The sequence below is a fragment of the Peromyscus maniculatus genome, chromosome X, assembly GCF_049852395.1.
Source record: "Peromyscus maniculatus bairdii isolate BWxNUB_F1_BW_parent chromosome X, HU_Pman_BW_mat_3.1, whole genome shotgun sequence".
Classification (NCBI taxonomy): domain Eukaryota; kingdom Metazoa; phylum Chordata; class Mammalia; order Rodentia; family Cricetidae; genus Peromyscus; species Peromyscus maniculatus.
Genome location: NC_134875.1, coordinates 25,635,978 through 25,647,280, shown reverse-complemented (window position 1 = coordinate 25,647,280; position 11,303 = coordinate 25,635,978).

Here is an 11,303-nt window from a genome sequence, read left to right as displayed (position 1 = left end):
GACAAACCTGGACAAACATGGTGTTGTTTGGAGCATGAGAATAACCATTACTATCTGTGAGACTGGAAACACCATATCAATAGTTTTTGGAGACAATTATCCTTGGCTGGGTTGGAACTCACTGTGTAGACTATTTTGGCTTAGAATTCTCAGTGATCTGAGCCCTTCTGTCTCCCAAGTGCTGAAATTAAAAGCCTGGGCCAACCACATCCAGTCCTACCATATAAATTTTTCAAATACCAAGATAGTACCAGGCACTGAGTATATCAGTTTCACCTCATTTAATTCCCACAGCTACCCAAGGAAGTAACTATCATTAAGAAGCCCATTTTATAGATTAAGAAACTGAAAACAGATATTAAGCAAACTGTCTAAAGTTCAGTAACAGAGCTAGAATTCAAATCAAGGCAAACTGTACACAGAGTTCCATATTCTCAACCATTACCTTATGTCACTTCCACATCAAACAACTAGAATGACAAAAACACACAGGTGGGAAAGTGCAGTGTGCCTTATAAAATTACCAGTCAAATGCACTGTTAGTAATGTGAGAAGAAGGTAATGTGCTCTTCCCCAGTTCTCTGCAAGTCCCTGGGCAGAAGCTTGTACTCTCGGACCAGCATCCTGAATCTAGAGTCCAGAATCAACCCATCTGGTTGTGGAATCTTGAGAAGGTCCTGGAGCTGCATGCATGCAAATAGCACTCACTCTAGCCTTTTGCTCTGGGACACTATGGAGTCTTGAAAATGCTTATTATTCAGGCTTCATAGAAGCCCCTCATTCAGACCATGGCTGGCAATTGAGATGCCAGAAACTCTGTCTCTAGGCTACCTCATAGGTTTTGAACCCTGCAGCCTGCAGAAAGAGAAGCATTCTCTGGCCAACCTCCCTGAAGAAACCTCAAGTGGCCCAGCAGGAGAAGCCAACAGGGTCTGAGGGTTGGGAGATGAAGTTATCTTAACATTGACTCTGCTGGGCCTTTTCTATTAGGAATCTAATCTATGGCTTTGTGGTAGTGAATCTCTCCTCCTCCTCCTCCTCCTCCTCCTCCTCCTCCTCCTCCTCCTCCTCCTCCTCCTCCTCCTCTCCTGGTTTATTACTCTGGAATTATCAGGGTTTATTTTGAGAATGACTTACCTGGTGGCTAATGCCTACGCACCATCTTGTTCTCTGCACTTAGATCTGGTAGTCTGGATGGGAGCTCCTACCCAGTTATCTTCTCAGGAGTAGTGAAACTAGAAAGTATTTTTGACTCATACTCCTTCTCATTTCCAGACCTTAGGCACTGGCACTAGAAGAGAGGTCTATCTACAAAAACTTCAGAGTCCTTTCTCAGGAGTTCCTAGGGATTCCAAGGTACCTGGAAACACCAGACTGTATTGAGCTCATCTTAAGTATGTTAAAGTAGGGAGTATAATGTGCAGAGGCAGATTTAATAGACACTGTTTCTGAACTACAGAGGCTGAGGGGTTAAAACAAAGAAAACAGGCTATTTCACACAGTGGTGTTGAGGGGTGGACAAGAAGCTCTAGATGAGCTTTAAGGAGCAAAAAGTAATAATAAAGGGTCATAGGATGGCTTTGCAGGGATTCTGCATAATCAAGTTTTGGATAAAGTGATGATGTCTTTTTGTTGCTGTTTCTTCTTGAACAAATTGCTCTTTTATGTACTGTCCCAAATAGGAGGGACTCATAGGGCAAAATACCTCTTCACAGGGATACACTTAAGCTTGCCAACACACAAACAAGTGTGCCCATCTCATCTCAACCCCTCACTCAGTGGCCTGGTATGATAGCTTTAAATGTGTCACAGTCAGAGGATTTTAAACATGGAAGATGGAAGTGCTGCTTACCAGAGGAGAGACCCCATCTTATCCCACCCCACTCTACCCCACCCAACCCCACTACACCGCAAACCACCCCACCCCATCTCACCCTGAGAACTTTTCTTAAATATTTACTCAAAAAAAATCAGCTTCTTCCAGGTTTATGGTTTAGGACAGTGAATTCCACTTTCACACAAGAACTTTTCCATCACTCCCCCCAAAACACACACACACACACACACACACACACACACACACACACACACACACACGTAGTTTTTACACATTTCCAGGAGAGTTAAAAGCATTGTGCTTCCCTCTCCCTGTTCCACTTCATTGTGGTGGCAAGCCACCTGAAGAATGTATAAGACCAATGGGATTTCCCTCATATTCAAAGGTTGAAAATACATTTTAGCCACCACCCTCCTGATTCCTCAGACAATCAGAGCTGCCATCATTTTCTGCAGTGGAGAAGAAGTGCAGTGTAGATGAGGCCATCAGGGGGCAATTTCAGAACAGCAAGGGCACCTAACCAGAAAGGGTAGTCTCCAGCAGTAAGGCCAGATGAGGGGCTAGGCTTTGCAGTTGAGGAGAGTGAGTTGCAGAGGGGTGTTGGGGTAAACTAACAGAGCCCAGGTTTCAACATATCATTTCTCAAATATTTTCATTATTAAGGGTAAAGTTTAGGGCACAGAGTCAACAGAGGATGTAGCAGGAATCTTAGAAGGTCTTATTAATAAAATCAAACCTGAGGCCATTCATTGGGGTGAATGCTGGAAGATCAGAGAAGCCGAACAAGACACAGCTACCTCACCTTGCCAATTCCTCAGCTGATCCTGTTTCCTCAGACTGGAAGCCTCTCAGTCCTAATCCAAATGGATCTCAGCTGAACTGCTGCTAGAAAGCCTGAAAGCTTAACCAGCCAAATGCTTCTAGTTTCTGGTCTTCACGCCTTATATATCTTTCTGCCTTCCGCCATCACTCCCTGGGATTAAAGGCTTACTTCTTGGGATTAAAGGCGTGTGCCACCATGCCAGGCTGTTTCCGATGTGGCCTTGAACTCACAGAGATCCAGAGGGATTTCTGCCTCTGGAATGCTAGGATTAAAGGCATGTGCTACCACTGCCTATCCTCTATGTTTAATATTGAGGCTGTCCTGTTCTCTGACCCCAGATAAGTTTATTAGTGTGCACAATATTTTGGGGAACACAATACCACCACAAAAGGAAGCTGTAACTAAGGGTGTTTCCAGGACTGTGCAAGAAACCTTATAGAATAAATAAAATACAAGCAATGACCCCAAACTGAAACTTGTCTAATCGAAGATCTCATTGCAAACCATGTGGCATTAGAAAGAAGCTTGCATGATCAGACCACTGGGTAGTGCATACCAGGCTCCAAGTAAGTATGATTGCCTGGGTGAAGTTAGCTGAAAGTTTAATAGTAAATAAAAAGACAATAAATAAAAGAGCAATTTGTTCAAAGTTTGCACAGAACAAATAACACTTGGTTGTGCTTCAATATCACTGGCCACAAGGTTCTGCTTGATCCATTTACCATTTCCCACAACATAACCTCCTGGCATCATCCAATGCCTTTTTGTATATTTGAGGAACAGTATGCATCTGCATCTGAGTACATCAGGATTGGGAGAGCATTGATACAAACACAGACATAAAATACAGGAGTGTTTTAAGGCTGGGATAGAAGTGTTTTCATAGCTGCCTTTTTCTGGATTGAATGAAGTTAATGGTTCAGAAGACAAAGAGCCCCCCCACCCCTCTGTGGGCAGGCAGACAGAAAGGGTTCTAGAAGATGTTTATGTCTGAACCAGGCAGGATTCTTCCTAATGCTGTTGCCAGGGAAGCAGTTTTTTTGCTCCAGAGTCAGCCTTGCCTTCAGTGTGTCAAAATGATTGGTATTTTCATGAGGGTGGCTAGGGAATGAGAAGGGGATGCCACTTAGGAATGTGCGGCTGGGCTTTTCTATTTCCTTCTAATCAGTTGTCCAGAGGAAAGTGGAGAAGCCACTAATTAGGTTCTTTTATCCCATTTATTGTATGATTAACCAATTATATAATTGAAGCTAAATAGAGATGTCTAAATTGCAAGAGCAATGCAAATGAACAATTTAAAAACATCATGGCAACATAACCCACTGTTTATATTTTGATTCTGAAAATGCCATTTTATAGGCAATATTTCAATGTCCAGTTTTTTCCCCAGAAAAAAATCATCAATTTTCCTCTTTCTTCTTCTTAGTCTTCCTCCTTCCCTCTCCCCCTCTTCTTCCCTCTGAGGTCTTACTATATTGTCCAGCCTGATCTTGAACACAAGATCTTCCACCTTGGTATCCCAAGTGCTATTATTATATGTATCTGTCACTGTTCCAGGCTCAAATGTGAGCAAAATTTCTAAAATATTCATGTTACCTTAAAAGAACATAAAAAAAGACTTTCTGCAAAATAAATCTGTGAATTTTATATAGTAGATGGCATTTAAATTGACAATAAAATTATTCATTTATCTAATCTATAACATTTTACTGTCTCATGTCACCCACCCTGAATTATCTTACTATATCTTTCTGTAGTCACTCATCCATCCTTTTCTATCCCTTCATATGTTCTTTTCATTTGTTCTGTTCCTATGCAGTATATTACATATACATATATACACATCTACACACACGTGTGTACATTGATATAGGTACATACACAAAACAATAACCACTCTCTGTAATTGAGTGAAATGTAAAACTTGTAAATATAAATATTGTATATTTTTACATTATTTCTCCAAATCACCATAAGTAAAATGTTATTAATCATAATAACAATATTTAAAATTATATTAAAACGTCCTTTTATAGGCAAATTTAGTTACTTAGCTCCTGGTGCATCTTCTCCTTAGACATGAACTACTTGCAGAAAATCCAGTGGTTTGAGAATTTTTACTGAAAAAAAATGCCTTCAAGTAACATTGACTGTCTCAGACACTTCTTGCACCTTTAAATTGGACAGTTGGCTAGGTTAGATTGCTCTCTTGGGGTTTCATACCTAAAAAGTTCAGCTGGAGAATTTTCTCCAACTCAGTATCTCTCCCACCATTCCTCCAGTACAGTCAGCTGTGGACCCTACTGTTTTCTTGTTGAAAATCCTTTATTTCTGAACAAGCTGCTGAGGATTTCCTTTCCTTTTAAGTTTAAGATTTGGACAGTTACGTGCCTTAGACTTGGTTTGAGATGTTTAAGTTAAGATTGTGTTTAATTTGGGAAAGTTTTAAGAATAATTCTCTTTTTAAACTGTTCTTCAATTTTGTCCTCATCTGTAAAATTTGCCTCTTTTGTCCTATTTTGGGGCAGTTTTCCTCTCTCAGAGTAACTCATTCATTCATTCCTCAGAGTCTTGTGGTAATCTTTGACGGGCTTTCCTGTTTGCCTTTGAAAATGCCCACTGGCATTTCATACTGTTAGGGTGATGTGTAAGTTCCTAAAAGCTGAATCTTCATCTGAATTCTGTCTGTTGCTTCTCTGGGGAAACCATGGTTCTAGGACCCTCTGAGGTCTAGTATTCCTTGTTGGGATCACAATGCTCACTCCTATACTTGTTTACAACATCCCCTTTTGAACTTAGATCATTTGAATTTTCCTTTTTGCCTATTGTAGCTTAGGCTTCTATGGCTTGGAGTTTAGCAACTTGCTTCTGCACATAGCTGTGCCTTTGGTCTTCATACTAGAAGTTCAAGAGCTCAGGGCTTTCTATAGAAATGCAAGACCCAATTTAACCTGCAACCCTAGGGTATCTTGTAGAAAATCAAGATTTAATCAACTTCTATGTTCCTTCAAATAACATCAGGGGCAGTCAGAACTCCACAACCCTATATGGAGGATTAAAAAAAATAGATAGGTACAAAAGTAAAATAATTACTACACACAAAAAAAATATAAGTACACTAAATAGCTGAATGAACAAATACAGTAAGAAAAATATTATAGTCATGGAATAATAAATAAAATAAAAATAAATAGACATGGAAACAATAAACTCAGCCTTATATATTCATAATACTCAGCTTTTGCCTGATCGAAATATACAGAATAATTCAGTGAAGCAACTAGGAGCATTGGAATTATAGAGAGTGAGCAGAGCTCACCCAAATGTCCCAGCATTTGTTGAAAGGGATTTTGACTTTGTGTCAGAGGGTTTGAATTTCAGCCCTGGCAGAACTGCTTACTAACTGTGCAATCGTGTGACATTTGGCAAGCAACAGAAAGTTATTTGAGTCTCCATCTCCTCATCAGTGAAATGAGTATTCAATAACTATGAGCTAAGTCTGAATATAGAACGCTGTTTGCTACAACTCAATCATGCTCTATCTATCTCTTTACAGTAAGTAGTGTCTCACATTTCTTTTGGTGAAGGGTGGAGGCAGGACAATGATAGAGACAGTAGAATCGAAAGAGACCTCAATGGACAGCTACACAAGCACAAATCTCACAGCATGATCTTTTTGAAAAAAAAAAAAACCTATTTAGTTTAATCATGGCCATGTATTGTAGAAAGATAGGGAAATAAAGGCAGTGTTCAAAATTATGAATCAGGACTGGGAATGTGGCTCAGTGGAACAATTGTAGTCAGCAGGTATGAGGCCCTGATGTAATTATCCAGGACAACAGAAGAAAAGTCACAAAGCTTATGCTCCAGTGAGAGATTTGTCCACATTCACTTCTAAGGATAATAGAATACAAAGCATGGAAAGCTTTGACAGAGTTTCAGACAAGACACAATGGAAGCATAAAGGAGAAAGCATTTATTTCTGATTGACAGCACTGAAGACAAGATTTCATTCAAATCCCCCAGACTCAAGTATCCCTAACACTGGGCATGAAAAAGGCATCTACAAGTTCCATGCTCCAAAACATCTTCCTTACCCACTTGATGTCTCCTGGACATTCTACCATATAATTTGCATCTTTAGAAAGTATGGTGGCATGTGGTATATGAAGAGAGTGCCTGGAAATGAGACTGAGGATATGGGATAAAGCCAGCTATTAAGGAATATGTGTAGCATATAGCTTTTTTTTTTAAGTAAATTTTTATACTTCTGCCAAATTGAACAGCCAGATCATAATCTAGATCCATGAGCATGGTTTCTAACCAGGCAGAAAATGTCCTTCTCCAGCTTCTAATACTGGTCCTGACGTTAATTATGCTATCCTGGTCACAGATCCTTAGGGACAGGGCTTAGAGGCCACTTTCTAAGCTGACAGTCCACCTGTCCCTCTAATTCAAGCTTCTCATAGTTCAGGTTTCTGTTTCAAAGGAAAACAAAAACTGGAGATGTAGCAGTTTACACTTTGGCTTTCACATAATTAAACAGTCATGTATGAAAATTTTGGTCCTTTGTAGAGCTCTGGTAATTCGAAAGTCAGCGTCTTATATTCCAATGTATCTAAGCAGATAACTTTTAATGGGGCTTGTAGGAGTATATTTTAGAGGGGAAATATAGTGTGTAGGGAGAGGAAAAACAAAATTAGTTCTTGTAAATGCAAATGCAAAAGGTGATTTCATCAGATTCTCATATGAATTCTCAGAAATACTCAGAATTGTTATGGAAAATTGGTCTAAGCACCTGATGGGATTTGCCTAATAAAAATTAGAACAGGTGCTGGGTACCTCTACATTCAAAACAATTAAAAATAGTCCTCAGTGCTTACAGTATTTTGGTGCTTGGAGATCTTAAGTAAACAGAACTAATTCTCCTGTGCATTTCTAAAATAATATTTATTGTACAGATACTTTGCTTTCTTGTTTTGGGGATACATCAGTAAAAAAATGGAAAACTCTCACTTATTAGTCAATGCATATTTTTCATATCAGTATAGATATATCATCTAATGTCTTAATGTAAGAAGGTACTCAGTTATATTACTAAAATTAGAACTAACTTTTGCTGTAAACCATGGCAATTTGATGTGTTTCTATGATTTAATAATGAACAAGATTGGCTTGGGTATGCATGACTCTGAATAGACTTTTGGGTGGCTCTATCATCATTCCTTTTCTTGAATCCCTTTATTACAAGTCCAGTAGACAAGACAAAGAAATGTGTAGGGGGGAAATACATGGAATTCCAACTACATACTTTAAAAGTAGTAGAAGAAAAGTTTTACTCAATGCATTAAAATGCTTTTTGATTAGCTATGTGACCTTTATGTACAGAATTTTTTCTTGTAATTTTAAGATAAAATCCCACAAAACTCATGGCTACACAATCAAGTGGAGAAATTTCAGTGCCAAGGAAATCTACAACATGCTTTTCATTGGGCACTATGATGTTAAAAATACATATTAACTAATGGAAATAGTGCTGGACACTAATTAAAGTACCTAAATGACTTGTCATTATTAATAACCCTGGATTTCAACAAGGAGCACTTGCTGTGGAAGTTCTGTAACTATCCTGGGTGCAGTATGACAGTATTTTAAAAATATGTGCACCATGAAAGTATCCCACTTGAAATAGCTGTAAGATGGCGCCAAAAAGTTACCAAGTGGAACTTAGCACAGGCTCCAAATGAAGTGGACATTTATTCTTATGACTTGTAATTAAACTAACAGAGTTTAAATTTTATTGCTTTGAAAAAAAGACATTCTTAATAATATATGCTTTCTTGGATTTAAAATGCTTGGCTGCTGCTCTTTCATTTAATCAAACTTTATTAAACCACCACAAATAAGGAACTCTCAAATGTTTAATGGAATATAATCAAGAAAGAATATAAGGAAGGGAACACAAATAGATATAAATCCCACCCATGAACATATTGGCAAATAAAAGATTAATAAATGGCACTGCTCTCCTGGAAATGAGTAAAGTCACTTAAACACATAAAAATACAAAATACGCTATACTAATATTTGATAAGAAAAATAAAATAAACTGGTCATGGGAATTTAGTAAAAGGCAATAAAAGTCTTTCCAGCTGAGGGGATCACTGAAAGTCTTATATTACTTATGAACTGATTTCTGAAGTATATTTATTATGGCAGCTGTCAACAGTATATGCTTAGTTCTTCAAGGAAAAGAGAGGGACATTCATTTATGCATCTTCTGCTCCTAAGATACAAATAGTGCTAGGATCAATTATTTACTAAACACTCACCATTTGCCAGGCCCTTAATGTTAAGCATTTTACATACATTTTCAGTTACCTTCACAGTGATTATGTGTGGTGCTGCATTGACAGGAGCTCTTTGAAAACTGTAATGATTTGAATTAAAATGGTTCACAGGCCCATATGTTTGAATACTTGGTCCCCAGTTGGTGGAATTGTTTGGAACTGTGGCCTTCTTGGGGGAGGTATGCCACTGAGGATGGACTTGAGGTTTCAAAAGCCCATTCATACTTAGCTCTCTCTCTCTGCCTCATGATTGCACCTCAAGATGAGGTCTTAGCTATTGCTCTAGCCAGCATCAGGCCTGCCCGTCTGCTGCCATGCTCGCTGCCATGATAATCATGGAAGCTAATCTTCTGGAACTGAAAACACCAATAAACAGTTTTCTTCTAAAAGTTACCTTGGTCATGGTGTCTCATCACAGCAGTAGAAAAGTAACGAGGCAAAAAGACTTTTTGATTACTGTCAGCACCCCATTTTGTTCTTTTTTCCCCTACAGAGGAGAAAAGGGAGGTTCAGAGTAGTTAAGCAAATTGCCCAAGATCACACTAGGTAGCCAAAAGGTGAGCTGCAGTCTACAGTGGACCACCTGATTCCCAAACCTGTGTTGTGTTTCAGTATCTGTTATTTCAAGTGAGTGAATGAACACATATGAAATGACAAAGAGATGCTAAAGCCAGATACCACTAAATCTGAAATGTTAGGGGGTAAAAAGAACAAGATAGAGTAAGAGAGAGGAGCAAGGTGGACAAAACTCACTGTAATTTAAGTCAAAGCTAAGAAATATATTTTTCTTTTGTAAAAATTCAACTATTATGTGCTGAGTTTTAAGAATCATTTTATGACCCAGGTGAGAAATGTCACAATATCTTTAAAAGATGGTATTATTCCATAACATTGTCCTAGAAATTAACTTCAAATAAAAACTACAGAATGGTTATGTTGTGTTGTTTATTTTTCATGGGATGGATGATTATTATTGATGTTCTTTTTCCCTCTCACATTCCTGTACTCTGGCAAAAAAGTTTCTAATTTAGCAAAGCACTGTTAAAAAGATGGGTCATATTTTAAACATATGGACATTCTCAAGAATAAAGAAAAATTATTTGAGGTAGGTCATATTTTAGGGAAGATTTTAAAAATCAGAATTCTTTGTTGTTATGAAATACACATGATATTTTCAGTCTTTGGGGGTAATATAGATATTATATTTTCAATTTAATTTTAAATGGCTCAGAAATATATTATTATAAAATGTTACTCACTCCTAGGTGAGATGTTGGCAATTGATGGCTGCTGTAGAAGAGAAAGTCAGTTTTCTTCTTCAGACATGGCCCCTGCTAGCCACCCCCCAACCATGTTCCAGTGGAAGCTCTTACACCCATGCACATATTGCACCACTAAAGCAGATTCAGTGGACTCAAAAAGAAATACACAAGGTTTGGAGAGAAAAGTGGTGATGTGATATGAAGACAGTTGGAGGGGAGGGAGTAAGGTTTGGGTTCCTCATGTATGAAACCCTCAAACTATGAAAAAGAATATATGTTATCTCTCACGTACACACACACACACACACACACACACACACACACACACACACACACACACACAGAGAGAGAGAGAGAGAGAGAGAGAGAGAGAGAGAGAGAGAGAGACACAAGGGAATAGAGACAGCACTTAGATGTTAAGATAAAGCTATTTTGGATATTTTATAGTAATCTTACAACATTTTCTTTATAAATTTATTTAAAATTAAAACACTAAACTAGTAAACAAAACAAAACTAGCTAATTAATGAGTATGCATGTATGTGTGGATATATGTCAATATATTATAGCATAGCTCAACAGTTCAGTCACTGCAGTAAAAATTTCTACTCTTCATACACATTTATTTCTATTGATATTTTCATCTTTCATGTGGTTGCCAGTTGTATCAAAAGAAATAATTTCCAGTTTTCACAAGTGACAGTGTTAACCTAAAGTCATGTCAAGGGCTAGTTTCTTTCTAGGTTCATAATACCATCTTGCAATGGTCAAGTCATAATGTAATTTGTCCATTTTTTCTGAGCTAACTAGCTGGTTAGTTAAACTGACCTGGATGTTTGGGTAAACATACTGTTGTTACAGGGATTTTGGAGAATTAGGTGGAGAGAATAGTTGGACTATTGGGGAACAATTAATTCAAATGGTGAGCTTTTTATGAAAAGAAAAATTGCCATGGGAACCAGAAGAATTGGAAGATAGTTATGAAGGTTTTCTAAAATTGCTTTTAGTTCTACTGTTCAATTTCCATTAGG